Source organism: Arvicola amphibius, chromosome X (genome assembly GCF_903992535.2).
Source record: "Arvicola amphibius chromosome X, mArvAmp1.2, whole genome shotgun sequence".
NCBI lineage: Eukaryota > Metazoa > Chordata > Mammalia > Rodentia > Cricetidae > Arvicola > Arvicola amphibius.
Window position 1 is genome coordinate 23,602,119 of NC_052065.1, and position 15,296 is coordinate 23,617,414.

Genomic DNA, 15,296 nt, shown 5'->3' on the forward strand with positions numbered 1-15,296 from the left:
AGTTGCCCAAAGGATGAGGAAGCAGAGAGGGAAATCAGAGAAGTATCACCTTTCACAATAGCCACAAATAGCATAAGATATCTGGGAGTAACTCTAACCAAGGAAGTGAAGGATTTATTTGACAACAACTTTAAGTCTTTGAAGAAGGAAATTGAAGAGGATACCAGAAAATGGAAGGATCTCCCTTGCTCTTGGATTGGGAGGATCAACATAGTAAAAATGGCAATTCTACCAAAAGCAATCTATAGATTCAATGCAATCCCCATCAAGGTCCCATGAAAATTCTTCACAGATATTGAGAGGACAATAATCAACTTTATATGGAAGAACAAGAAACCCAGGATAGCCAAAACAATCTTATACAATAAAGGTACTTCTGGAGGCATTACCATCCCTGACTTCAAACTCTATTACAGAGCTACAGTATTGAAAACAGCTTGGTATTGGCATAAAAACAGAGAAGTCGACCAACGGAATCATATAGAAGACCCGGATCTTAAACCACAAACCTATGAACACCTGATTTTTGATAAAGGAGCCAAAAGTACACAATGGAAGAAAGAGGGCATCTTCAACAAATGGTGCTGCCATAACTGGATGTCAACCTGTAGAAGAATGAAAGTAGATCCATATCTATCACCATGCACAAAACTCAAGTCCAAATGGATTACAGACCTCAATATTAATCTGAACACACTGAGCTTGATAGAGGAGAAAGTGGGAAGTACTCTACAACAAATGGGCACAGGGAACCATTTCCTGCGCATAACCCCAGCTGCACAGACATTAAGGGCAACATTGAATAAATGGGACCTGAAGTTGAGCAGCTTCTGTAAAGCAAAGGACATTGTCACTAAGACACAAAGGCAGCCTACTGACTGGGAAAAGATCTTCACCAACCCTGCAACTGACAAAGGTCTGATCTCTAAAATATATAAGGAACTCAAGAGACTAGACTTTAAAATGCTAATTAACCCAATTAAAAAATGGGGCACTGAACTGAACAGAGAATTCTCAAGAGAAGAAGTTCAAATGGCCAAAAGACACTTAAGGTCATGCTCAACCTCCTTAGCTATCAGGGAAATGCAAATCAAAACAACTTTGAGATACCATCTTACACCTGTCAGATTGGCTAAAATCCAAAACACCAATGATAACCTTTGCTGGAGAGGTTGTGGGGTAAGGGGTACACTCATCCATTGCTGGTGGGAATGCACACTTGTGCAACCACTTTGGAAAGCAGTGTGGTGGCTTCTCAGGAAATTCAGGATCAACCTTCCCCAGGACCCAGTAATTCCACTCTTGGAAATTTACCCAAGAGATGTCCAATCATACTACAAAAGCATTTGCTCAACTATGTTCATAGCAGCATTATTTGTAATAGCCAGATCCTGGAAACAACCTAGATGCCCTTCAGTGGAAGAATGGATGAAGATACTGTGAAATATATACATGTTAGAATACTACTCAGCAGCAAAAAACAATGACATCTTGAATTTTGCATGCAAATGGATGGAAATAGAAAACACCATTCTGAGTGAGGTAACCCAGACCCAAAAAGAGGAACATGGGATGTACTCACTCATAATTGGTTTCTAGCCATAATTAAAGGACATCAAGCCTATAATTCGGGATCCTTGAGAAGATAATAAGAAGGTGAACCCAAAGAAAAACATATAGTAATCCTCCTGGATATTGGAAGTAGACATGATCGCCGGGCAAACATTGGGAACTTGAGGGTGGGGCGAGATGGAGCCAAGGGAAGATGGGGAGAGAAAAGCGTGAAGGGTAGAATGGGGGGAGCTCGGAGGAATGGGATGCTTGGGCTATAGGAAGGGTGGATATGGGAGCAGGGAAGTATATATCTTAATTAAGGGAGCCATCTATGGGTTGTCAAGAGACTTGAGTCTAGAGGAGTTCCCGGGTTTCCAGGGAGATGCCCCCAGCTAGTTCCTTGGGCAGCTGAGGAGAGGGAGCCGGAAAAGGCCAGTTCCTATAGCCATACTGATGAATCTTGCATATTACCATAGAACCTCCACCTGGCGATAGATGAAGAAAATGACTGAGCCCCACATTGGAGCACCAGACTGAGCTCCCAAGGTCCTGATGAGGAGCAGAAAGAGGGAGAACATGAGAAAGAAAGTCAGGACCATGAGGGATGCGTTCACCCATTGAGAGGATGGGAGAGAACTAATAGGAGATCACCAACTTCAGTTGGAATGGGACTGATGGAACATGCGACCAAACTGGACTCTCTGAATGTGACTGACGGTGGAGGTTGACTGACTGAGAAGCCAAGGACAATGGCACTGGGCTTTGATTCTTCTGCATGGACGGGCTCTGTGGGAGCCTTCTCAGCTTGGTTGATCACCTTTCTGGACCTGGGGGCAGTTGGGAGGACCTTGGTCTTAACATTGAGTAGGGAACCCTGATGGCTCCTTGGCCTGGAGTGGGAGGGAGGGGGGTATGGATGAAGGGGGGGAGAGGGATGGGGAAGGAGGAGGGGAGGAGATGGAAATTTTTAAATATAAAAAATAAACCATAAAAAATAAAAAAGAAGATGCTAGAGTCAGTATATTTATATGCTTCGAAGAAAGAGCTAACAAAAAGACATTTTTCATATCCACACTTTTATATAAAGTATGAAGAGTGTCTGAAAAGATGGTTCACAGGTAAGCATAGCTGTTCTACAAGCAAAACTGAGTTTGACTCCCCAGCACCTATAGAAAATGTTGGCATGTATGCACATAACCATAAACCCAGCATTGGGAGTGAAGAAGGCATATCTCAGTCTAGCTGAAAGGCTGTTCTTCTGGTTCAGTGGGAGACCCTGTCTCTCAAGGCAATACAGTAATGTTGATCTATATAGAAAAATGCCTGATGCCCTGCTCTGGCCTCTGCATGTATATGGTGTAGTGGCATTTCAATTGTATTTTAATAAATAAAGTTTACCTGACAATCTGAGAGTAAAACAGCCCCACTGGTCAGCGTTACAGACCAGGTAATAGTAACATACACCTTTAATATCCCAGTAGCTACAATGACATGCACCTTTAATCCTAGTAGCCACACTAGTTGCCACAGAAACCATGCAGTGCATGCCTTTAATCCTGGTGGTGGTGCACACCTTAAATCTTAGCCCAATAGAGGATTATAAAATGGGAAGATACAGCTCTCAGACTCAGTCTCATTCTGAGATTCCTGAAGGCCGGATTGCTATTTCAGACTGAGGTCAAAGTAAGCCAGTGGCTGGTTGCTTTGCTTTTTGGCTCTACAGGTTGAACTCCAGTTTTCTGAGTTTTTAATAATCATGCCTCAACAAGGTGAGCACATACATGCATGCACCACACGCATAACACTTCATTCCATACACAGAAATACACATGCAGAGAAAGTAACTTACAAAGAGGGATAACCGTTAATCTCTGCCAGGAGGTTAAAAGAGGGAAATTTGCTTTGTTCCTGAGAGTATTAACACGGGATTGTAAATATGTACTGGTGAGTACATACACTTGTACTATTTCGCAAGAAAGGTCTTATATTTTCTGCCTTGGGGCAGATGGGAAGTGGAGGCCTTTTAGTTTGGAATATTTCGAGGTAGTGTGTGATGGGGAACTTCAGCCAATCACATTCTGTTTTGGGCGTGTTCCCCTGGGGCCAAAGAAAAACATATAAAACATACATGTGCATTTGTCTCCTCCTCTTTGGTTCCCTGAGCTCCTGGCATTCGAGGGATCTTTGGTCATGCAAGTTTTCCCTCAATTATTAAAAACTAAATCTTCTGTATTGAGCTGGTTTGGTTATTTATCAATTGACCACGCCCCTACACGTGTGATGGTCTGAAGGCAAGAGACAGTGAAGCCAAAGCACCACATAGGGAAAGAAGTTGCATGAATGCAACCGGACAGGCTAGCTAAGGGCAGTCTTGCCATATATAAATTTAAATAAGAGTTGATTTTTTTTCACATGAGAAAAATCCCCCAAAAGGAGTCTAGGGTCATGTTGTAACTCTACTATGCCATTATTGTCACATCGCTACATCATTCTTCTTCCTCCTTGTTATATGGCTTTGTTGCAGTATTGGCTCCTGGACAAGGGCATTGTTCCAACTGAGTTCTATGAAGGGAGCAGGATGGAGGAAGTAGTGGCTTTCTCTTAAGGAGGAAAGGTAGTCTTTCACTCGGACTTCCCTTAACCTCCTTGTTCAGAGCCATGTCCCTTCACCTCCCTTGTTGCAAAAGAGGATAGGAATTCCAGGCTTTTATGTCTTTAGCTGCTCTAGTAGAGGGGTGCCAGAAAGGGAAATTCAACAACGGGTTAATAACACAGAGTATCTGTCATAGAAATGACTTCAAGGAAATGACACATTTCAAGAAAAAAAAAGGAACCGGGGGGGGGGGAGGATTCCAGAAAATTTAGGGCTTGAGTTTTAGTAATGTAAAAAGTTAGTGCTATTTAGAAGCTATATGCATTTTTATAGGTAAAACAAGTCCTCTTGATAGACTGGGTGATCTGGTTTTGCTATTAGTTCTGGGTTCTGCTGACTTCAGCTTAGATATTAATATATCTGAGATCAACTGGCTTAATCTGGTGATGGTTGGTCTAAGATATTCTTGTTCTCTCAACATAGTCCCAAAATTTTTATGTTGGATTTATTCTTATCCAGAGGAAGGCATCCTAGAGATGTAATGTCTCTTGTGTCCTGGTCTTGAAATATAATTGGAACAATATAATAAATCGCTTATACTTTGCATTGGGTAAAGCAAGTTACAAGATTATCCCAGATGCTAAAAGTGAGGAAATGGACTCCATCTTTTTGGAAAAGAAACATTCATCTTATAATATAAACATATTTAGTATGTAGATAAAAAAGGAAAACTGGAGCCATTTAGTTAAAATCTATCACATTGTATGTTCCTGAATAATTATTGAAATTCATGACTCTGGAAACTCTATTTGCTTCATATAGATAGCAGTAAATGTCCACATCTCAACCTATCTTATATCAGCCAAAATAAGTGATTTAAAATGTCAGGGATATTGGGCACTTTTAACCCTAAGTACTTGGGAGGCAAAGGCAGGTGAACCTCTGCAAGTACAAGGCCAGCCTGGCGTATAGAGTGAATTTCAGGCTAACCTGGGATACATAATAAGACACTCTCTCAAAAAGGTCAGAAATGGGGGCTGTAGAGATTGCTTAGTAATTAAGAACACTTATTGTTCTTGCAAAGGACACAGGTTCTGTTCCCAGCACTCATATGGTTCCAGTCTTGTGGAACTCCAGATCCACAGTATCTGATACCTTCTCCCAGCTTCCATGGGCACTACAAATACATGGTACATAGACATACATGCAGGCAAAACACCCACACACATACAATAAAAATAAAATTTAATAAAGTCAGTGTTGTTAGTAATAAATATGGGTGGACATATAACATTTAGAATTTATCATGATTCGATTTTTTTCATTTGACATGCTAACCCTAGTAGCACTGAATTCTTGTCATTTAGTAATGATAATTTCCCCACTCATATAATAAAGTATAAATTCATCACTGAATTGCTTGGTTATCCTATGCCTGGTTTATCAAGCAACTTAGAGCATTAGTAAAGCTCAGACACACAGCGATGGCATGGAGGGAAGAGAACTCTTTGTATATTCAGTGATCCTTAACACAGCTGAAACTAACAGCATCAATTTTAGTGTTTTCAAAGATGTAAGATTATCAATGATTCTACTGACTGCATTTGTTCCCATCCAGAACACACATCTTTCCATCTGTGGCAGCATAGACCACCTTCTCCCCTCTGCTCTTCTTTCCTCTTCCCCCTTTCTATTAGCTCTGTATGAACACAGGATTAGAAGAAGGAAAAATTGGAACCCTAAGCCTACAATCTGAATGACTAAAGTTTCTCTGATTATGATGTTCTCAACTATCACAATGATGCTGCTATCAAGTTACTGGACCTGAAGAGGAACCTACTTTCCTTACCAGTTGTTAAATGATGAATCAGTACAGATAAATGATGAAACAGTACAGATGCCAAGAAACAGAAGAGGTTTAAGCTCAGTCACAGCCTTTTACACAGTTTAACAAATTTTCCCTTGAAAGTTACTTTCTTTCCAATGACACTTTTCATGCTAGTGTGTTAAAAATGCCACTGACTCAAGCTTTTTATTAACTTGTCAATGTATCCAAAGCATTTCTCAGAGCCTCCATGGGGATTTTCTTGTCTATTAAACCTACATGGTGCCACATAGGCTTTCCTCCCTAATTAACAATGACAGGTTCTTTTTAGTGGAAATATTCCACTCTCAGTACAAGAGGGAGCAGGTGGGTGGAAATGGCTTTGGATCATTTGCTAGGCAAGGAAAGGGAAGCTAACAGTGTTAACAACCATATGGCTTCAAAGGGAATATTGAGCAAATGGGCCTAGGCATGAAATCAGACAAATTAATAATGGATTGAAGTGACATAGGCTGCTTCCACTAAAGGAAACGGAGTATCTTGGAATGAGACTTCCTTACCTCGAGACTGCATTGCTGAGTCCACAACTTCAGTTTATCTATACTGCTGGTATGTGAGACTGTCTGGGATCTTTGAAATTACTCTGTGGTGTTTGTGGACACCATTACCCACTCCGTAGGTATATTTTGTTTGTTTGATTGGTCAAAGCAGGGTTTCTCTGTGTATCCCTGGCTGTCCTGAAACCTGCTTTATAGACCATACTGGCCTCAAAATCAGAGATCCTTGGGATTAAAGGCATGCACCACCACCAGCTAACTTCCATAGGAGTCTTTGGTAGACCAAAGTTTTCTGTTTGTTCTGTTTGTTTTTGAGTAATCTCCACAGTCTGACTTCTTCCTCAATTTCACTGGTTCATATCATCCTGGACAGAACTGTGCATGCTATTTGACTTCCACCCACTTCACCATGTCAATAGAATCAGATTCCAGGGCATGGCTCTTTCTCAATTTGATTCCAAATTTAATAGCATAATGAAAGATATGGCTCAGATTCTTGGAACATCCCTAAAAGGAGGCCAAGAAATTTTAGGGTGGTTGTAGCAGAGTCAGGCTTACTCTTTCTCTCAAAGAAGGTACTCATTTATGCAGTGTGACTTGAGGATGACAGATCCTACTTTTCACCCAGATATTTATATGAAAAGCTTGCTAGAAAATCCAAAGTTTATACTATTGGATGATGAATCTGTTTGGCAAGTTCTAAATTTCAAATAAAAGGATCCGTTGCAATTTCCATTCCAAGTTTAAATGGCACACAAGCATAATAATCAAACACAAGATGCTTTTGGATGTCTAGCTCTAGGTGTGCCATGTGTAGATCTTGAAAGTTTTTATATCTAGAAAATACACACTGAAAAAACCCTCCAATCTTCTTTCATTTATTAGAGAGCTGAGATGCTAGGGGAAATATCATTGTGAGTTGTGGAGAGTCACAGCCCAACTTCATTTACAGGAAACAGAAACAAGTTGGGCCATGCACTAGTAAGAACGTTTAAGTAAGAATTTTGGGTACATGCTGGAAGCTGACTGTAGACCAGGATTGAGAGAGAGAATGTCCTGGGGAGGCATGCTTATGTAGATATTTGTATTTTCTTGGAATTTATTTATTATCATGTATTCATGGTGAGAGAGAGAGAGAGAGAGAGAGAGAGAGAGAGAGAGAGAGAGAGAGAGAGAGAGAGAGAGAGAGAGATCCCCTAGTGACTATGGTAGACTGATCAAAAGAAAAACATTGTGAAATGCTTAGAATATTCTTTATGCCAAAAGCGTAATCTGTTAAGTGCAAATACTTCTGGGGAGAAGGAGCTTCCCCACATAAGAAGCGTACTTCCCCTATTTCATTCCCTTCTCATTATTTACCTTTAAGAAAAGAAAGCAAAGCCTTTGAAGGTTACAAAACTAAGACATAAGGCTGTTAACAGGCTAAGGTTGCTTCAGAAGTTGTACAATGTTTTACATCTATACCATCTCACTGGTGCCACAGGGCGCCACTGTAAAGACAGTGGATTTCTTTTTTTAATCTTAATTTATTTTTATATAATGTTAATTAGTGTTTTACCTGCATGTATGTCTTTGTGAAGGTGTTAGACTCTGGAACAGAAATTAAAGATAGATGTGAGCTGCCATGTGGGCTCTGGGAATTGAATCTGGGTCCTCTGGAAGCCAGTGTTCCCAACCACTGAGCCATCTCTCCAACCTAGAGATAGTAGATTTCAAATGAAAGTTCAGCATGATGACAACACTTGGGTTTTATTAGAGATAGCTAATGTCAACAAGGAAGGCAAAAATAAAGGCAACCAGTGCATAATAAATACAATTAGTATATAGCTCAGTAATAGAGGATTTACCTAGTATACATGAAATCCAAGGTCTCGTCCCTAGCACTACAAACAAGCAAACATTAAGTAAGGAGACAAATACCTTAAAAGACTTCATAAGCTCTGAAACCTAGTTAAATATACAATCAAACATAGCCCAACTTGTAGCCACATTAACATGGAATTTATAGTAAAGGTCCATGTTTCTATTAGCTAATATATTATGCTTGACTTTTAATAAATAATTCAAACCATCTTTAAAAGGAATGAAAAAATCACAGTATGTGGGAGTCCCCTCTGTGTGCTCTTATTACCATTAATGAATAAAGAAACTGCTTTGACCAATTCATAGGGCAGAATTTAGGTATGTAGGGAAGACAAAACTGAATGCTGGGAGAAGGAAAGAGTCAGAGAGATGCCATGGATCTTACGCCTGAGACAGACACAGATTCGAATCTTTGCTGGTAAGCCACTGCCATGTGGCACTATATAAATTAATAGAAATGGGTTAAATTAATATAAGAGTTAGCCAATAAGAAGCTAGAGCTAATGGGCTAAGCAGTGCTTTAATTAATATAGTTTCTGTGTGGTTATTTTGGTTCCAGATGGCCAGGACAAACAAGAAGCCCCTCCTTGCTACAATTTGCACCAATGTGATAGACTAAATCCATTTAAAAACCCGAAGGCTTAATTTTAAATATAGCAAAAACAGCCATGCAGTTTTAAAATGCCAGCTATCTGGGTTATGCTGCTAATGCAACCTCTGGCTCTTATGGGAGACAGAGAATTTGGATGGGGTTTGTGAGTAAAGTGCTATGACTTGCTTGATGGCAACGTGGACTTTCTGTGTGCCTGGAAATGGGGCAGTGCATAAGGCTAGAGTCAAAAGCGGCTCATAGGCACAAAGGGCTTGGCCATGCTGAGCTATGAAGAGCTTGGGCAGAAACTACTGTGTTTATCATAATAATAGCACGAGTTAAATTTCAGACTGGGTAGGCAAACAGGTGGTACCACATTACCCCTACTAATGACGCAACTTCAGTTTTTAAGAAGAGCTTGGCATTTTAAGAAGTGCTCCTGGACAGTAAAGAATTACAGATTTACAATAGGACAGATTCAGACACAAACAACCTCTAAATGGGTCACAGTGTTGGATAAATGTATGTAGGCTTGGAAGAGAGAAGAAAAGGAGTATAGAAAGTCATAAAAGTTAATCTTTTAAAAAAGGGTAAAGTCTTTAAAGAGACAGAGAACAGACAGTCATAGATTAAAAGGAGTAAAGAAAAATAAGTCACATAAAGATGGAGAATACACAGAGAGTCTGGATTATGTATATTATTGTGTTATCTTTGAATTTTTTGACTGTGAAGGAGCTAAGTACAGAGAGACATTTCTTTGTATAGGCTGCTAAGCTAAATGAGCATGTATATTATAAAGGTATCATGACTTTCAAATTTGTGTGTAAGGATATGTTACTTTGGAAAAGAGATTCTTCTTTTGTTTTCACAGAAGATGAGAACCTGTGGATTGCTTCTAGACCAATATGGCTTCATGGAACAAGACACCCTGAAAAGTTGCTGTAAACACCCCCACAAAGAAAATACTTTACTCAACTGCTGACTGAGATGAACCTAGCACACAAAACACACCATGAAAGACTTCATTAACAGTGCCCCCAAACAGCAGAAAGTAGTATGGACAGAACTACACCGATATTCCCAAATATTGTTTATAATTATTTGTTTACATTTAAAGGGGGATATGCTATAGAGATGAATAATTTGCTTTGGTGTGGATCTTGGTTTATTGATACAAATTTAAGGTCAATTTTGTTATGTGTATTTCTGCTCTTGATTAAGGTATTGTGATTGTGTGGCTCATTTAAAAATATAATGGATAATTAAGAAATATAAGTTAATAATCATCTATAATTGTCAAGCTTATAGTCATGTTAGGTTTTCTAGATGTATAGAGACATCTTTCAGTTAGATAGGTATTTTTTAAATCTTTCAGAGACTTTCAGAATATGGCTTTTAAATGTTTTAAAAATTTAGGACTTTTCATGGCAGTGAGACACATCTCCTCCTGGCAGCACCAATGTACTTCAAAAGGATGATGTGCATTGAAGAGGCTGCTTATGGAGTTGGTTAGCGATCTGGGCAAAAAACTGCTCTTGCCTGGACTGCTTTACTGGACATGCAGGACCTGTAGAGAAGTGACTGCTGAACTTGCCTAAAGGTGAGATGATCCTTGCGGCTTTCTGCTTCATGAAAGAGTCTGTGAGACATTCTGCAGGATACAAAAAAAAATGTGACTGACAAAACTCAAGTCCAAACGGATCAAAGACTTCAACATAAAGCCAGCCACACTGAACCTTATAGAAAAGAAAGTAGGAAGTACACTTGAATGCATTGGCACAAGAAACCACTTCCTAAATAGAACCCTAGCAGTACAGACACTGAGAGAAACAATTAATAAATGGGACCTCCTTAAACTGAAAAGCTTCTGTAAAGCAAAGGACATGGTCAACAAGAGAAAATGACGCCTACAAAATGGGAAAAGATCTTCATCAACCCCACATCAGATAGAGGTCTGATCTCTCACATATAGAAAGAACTCAAGAAACTGGACACCAAAAGGTCACATAATCCAATAAAAATGGAGTACAGACCTAAACAGAGAACTCTCAACAGATTAATCTAAAATGGCTGAAAGACACTTAAAAAAATGTTCAACATCCTTAGTCATCAGAGAAATGCAAATCAAAACAACTCTGAGATTCCATCTTACACCTGTAAGAATGGCCAAGATCAAAAACACTGATGACAACTTATGCTGGAAAGGATGTGGGGTAAGGGAACACCCCTGCATTGCTGGTGAGAGTGCAAGCTGGTACAGCCCCTTTGGATGTCAGTGTGGTGATTTCTCAGAAAATTAGGAAACAACCTTCCTCAATACCCAGTAATACCACTTTTTGGTATATATTCAAAGGATGCTCAATTGTGCCACAAGGACATATGCACAACTATGTTCATAGAAGCTTTGTTTGTCATAGCTAGAACCTGAAAACAACCTAAGTGCTCCTCGATCAAAGAATAGATAAGGAGGGCTAGAGAGATGGCTCAGCATTTAAGAGCATTGCCTGCTCTTCCAAAGGTCCTGAGTTCAATTCCCAGCAACCACATGGTGGCTCACAACCATCTGTAATGGGGTCTGGTGCCCTCTTCTGGCCTGCAGGCATACACACAGGCAGTATTATATACATAATAAACAAACAAACAAACAAACAAATAAATAAACAATATTTTTAAAAAGAATGGATAAGGAAAATGTGGTACATTTACATAATAGAGTACTACACAGAAGAAAAAAATAATGACATCTTGAATTTTTCAGGAAAATGGATGGAGCTAGAAAACATTATTTTGAGTGAGGTAACCCAGACACAGAAAGACGATTATCACATGTACTCACTCATATGTGGTTTTTAAACATAAAGCAAAGAAAGTCAGCCTACAAACCACAATCCCATAGAACTTAGACAACAATGAGGACACTAAGACTCACATACATATAATCTACATGGGAAGTAGAAAGTAGAAAAAGACAAGATCTCCTGAGTAAATTGGGAGCATGGGCACCTTGGGGGAGGATTGATGGAGGGAAGGAAGAAGCAGGGAGGGGAGCAGAGAAAAATGTAGAGCTCAATAAATATCAATAAAAAAAGAAAAAGTAACTGAACTGTCTTTGAAATTTCCTGCTTCATGGAAAAGTCTGCTGGATACTATGGGTCTGTAGGCCGAAGATGGATACCCCAATGGTACAAAAGCAGTACAGGCAGCAAAATGATATAGGTGGGTCTTCTGTCTATGTGTTACTTTCATTGGTCAAATAAAGAGACTGCCTTGGCCTTTTTAATAGGCCAGCTCTTAGGTGGATGGAGTAGACAGAACAGGATGCTGGGAGAAAGAAACAGAGTTCAGATGCCATGGAGCCAGCCTCTAGGTCAGACATGCTGAGTCTTTCCCGGTAAGCCACAACCCCATGGTGATACACAGATTGCTAGATATGGGTTAAACGAATATGTAAGAGTTAGCCAATAAGAGGCTAGATATAATGGGCCAGGCAGTGTTTAAAAGAATACAATTTGTGTGTTGTTATTTCGGGGCATAAGCTAGCCAGGCAGCCGGGAGCCGGGTGGCAGTTCGCTGTTCCTTCTACAGCAAGATGTTTCTGTCATTTCTAGAGTTTTTGAAGTTGCTTATAATGCACTTCCTGCTTACTTAGGTAATATTATATCCTCTGGAGTATTTGATGGAGTTGAATAATAGATAGATCATTATAGTATTCCTTAGTTATGATAAAAGAGAAAGTAGATATAAATATTGTAACTGCAATTCTTCTTTGATAAATACTTTGTTATCTGTAATTTTACTACGTTACAGTTAATATCTTCCTCTTTATTTAAAAAGAAAAGGGGAGGGATGTGGGAGTCCCCTCTATATGCTCTGATTACCATTAATGTATAAAGAAACTGTCTTGGCTCGTTGATAGGGCAGAACTTAGGTAGGCAAGGAAGACAAAACTGAATGCTAGGAGAAGGAGAGTCAGAGAGATGCCATGGATCCTCCACCTGAGACAGACACAGGTTAGAATCTTTGCTGGTAAGCCACTGCCATGTGGTGATGTACAAATTAATCAGAATGGGTTAAATTAATATGAGTTAACCAATAAGAAGCTAGAGCTAATGGACCAAGCAGTGTTTTAAATAATATAGTTTTAGTGTGGTTATTTTGGTTCTAAGCATCCAGGATGAACAAGTGGTCTCTCCTTGCTATAACAGTATGGATCTGGGAATGTATCTCTGTGGGTAGAATGCTTACTTAGCATGCATGGAGGTGTTTGACCTCCAGCATTGCATTAACTTGGTGTGGTGGATCATACAGGTCCTGTAATCTTGACATTCAGGAGTGGAGGCAAGGGGATTAGAAGTTCAAGGATATGAATTAGATACCCAACTCAAGCTCAGGTTGGATTTCAAGGGACCTATGTACAAAAATACAAAACATAAAAGAAATAAAAGAAATGAAGGAAGGAAGAACAAAATTAAACCAGGACACAGATGTACTAATTATCACAGAGTAGAGTTAGGGAGAACTATAGTTAGGGAGAATTGAAAGAAGACTTAGTTAAGAACAGTTGCTGTTTTTCCAGAGGCCCTGGGCTGGATTCCAAGTACTCACATGGTGGCTCACAACTTCCTGTAACTACAGTTTCAGAAGATTTGATTCCATATTTTGTCCTCTATGAGCACCAGGTATACATGTGGTACATATGGATCAATGCAGGGAAAACATATGCACAAGCATAAAATAAAAATAAATATTAAAAACATAATTGTAATTAATACATTAAGGATTGTACTATATAAAACAGACAGCATGTAAAAGCAGATCAGTAATTTAATTAGAGGGTAAGAATTATTTAAAAAGGAATACTAGAAATAACAAAATTCTAGCAGAAATAAAAAATATTTTTGATGGATTCATCATTATTCTGGACATTGCTAGGGAAATAATCAGTGAACTGGTAAGCAAGTTAATTGAAACTTTCTAAAATGAAATGAAAATATAGAATATTATCTACAGATCTTCAGCAAGTAAAATAACAGTTTTACCATAATTACCACAATTAAAACATACTTTTGGGGAGAAGTATGAGATTGAATAAAGGATACCCTTTTCTAGAAACACTATAATAATCCATAAAATGTTTCAGCAAGTTCCTTATTTGCAATTGATTAAATTCTGAAGGAGAAACTTTCTAACCAATGATATTGCTATCTTATCTGAGACAATTGGAATTATTTAAGGAATCAGTTTGTATACATTGATAAAGATGTTTGAACCGTTTAACAAGAAGGAAGATTTATTTCTCTCCCATAAGAAGGCTCAAGCTGATCGTTAGAAAGATAAAGACCCAAAGCCACACAGTCATTAAAGGACTTACATTCTTTTCTTTTTGTAACTTTGCCATCATCTATGATATTTTTCTCATCTTCTGAGTCATATTTGACTCATTATCAGCATGTCTGTGTTAACAAATATGGGAAAAGGGGAAAGGAAGCAAAGCTTACAGATTTTCCTTAACAAATATGGAAAAGGGGGAAAGGAAGCAAAGCCCACGGATTGTCCTTTTAAGAATGAGTAAATGATTAAATATATCACTGGTCCTTCTTAGGTTTGTCAACAATTTCTTTTACTTAGTAACTTTTGTGCTCAGCTCTTGTCTTTCCCCTCAGTTTTCTTTCCTGTGCACTCAGAGTACCAGTGACTTAACTGAAGGCACCTGAAACACTGAGTTTTGGAGGGAAGGCAAAAGCTTTTAGCTGAGCTTTTGTGTTTGTCTGGTCCTTGCAAGCTGGTCAAGAATAATTATGTAAGGCTCTTGAGTGGGCATTGGTGCTGTAATTTCAGATATTTAGGAGGCTGAGTGAAGTGGATCATGAGTTCAAAGCCTGCTTGGTTTATAGAGTGAGACTTGGAATGACCATTTTGTCTCTATGGTGCAGGGAGTATCAGTTTCTTTGCTTAGTTCACAAGTGCTAAGGAAATAACTAAATTCGTATTCTGTTAAGTCAGCCTCACTTCTGATGGTAGGTTCAACACTGTTTTATTCAGATGCTCCATTTAAATTATATACAACACATATAAGTTTATGAGTATACATAAATATATACATATATATGTTAAATGAAGTTATACCACTTGGGCCACCAATTTCCCCCACAAGAGCCAGGGACTACCAAAGAAAACCCTTAATATCAGGCATGAGTAGCCTTCGTCTAAGTTATTAGTTATGCTGTTTCCAGTGACTCTCAGAACAATACAGGTTATTTATGTTGCCCTTGGTTACCTCTAAGAGATTTAAGTTCCTCTTGCTGAAGACAC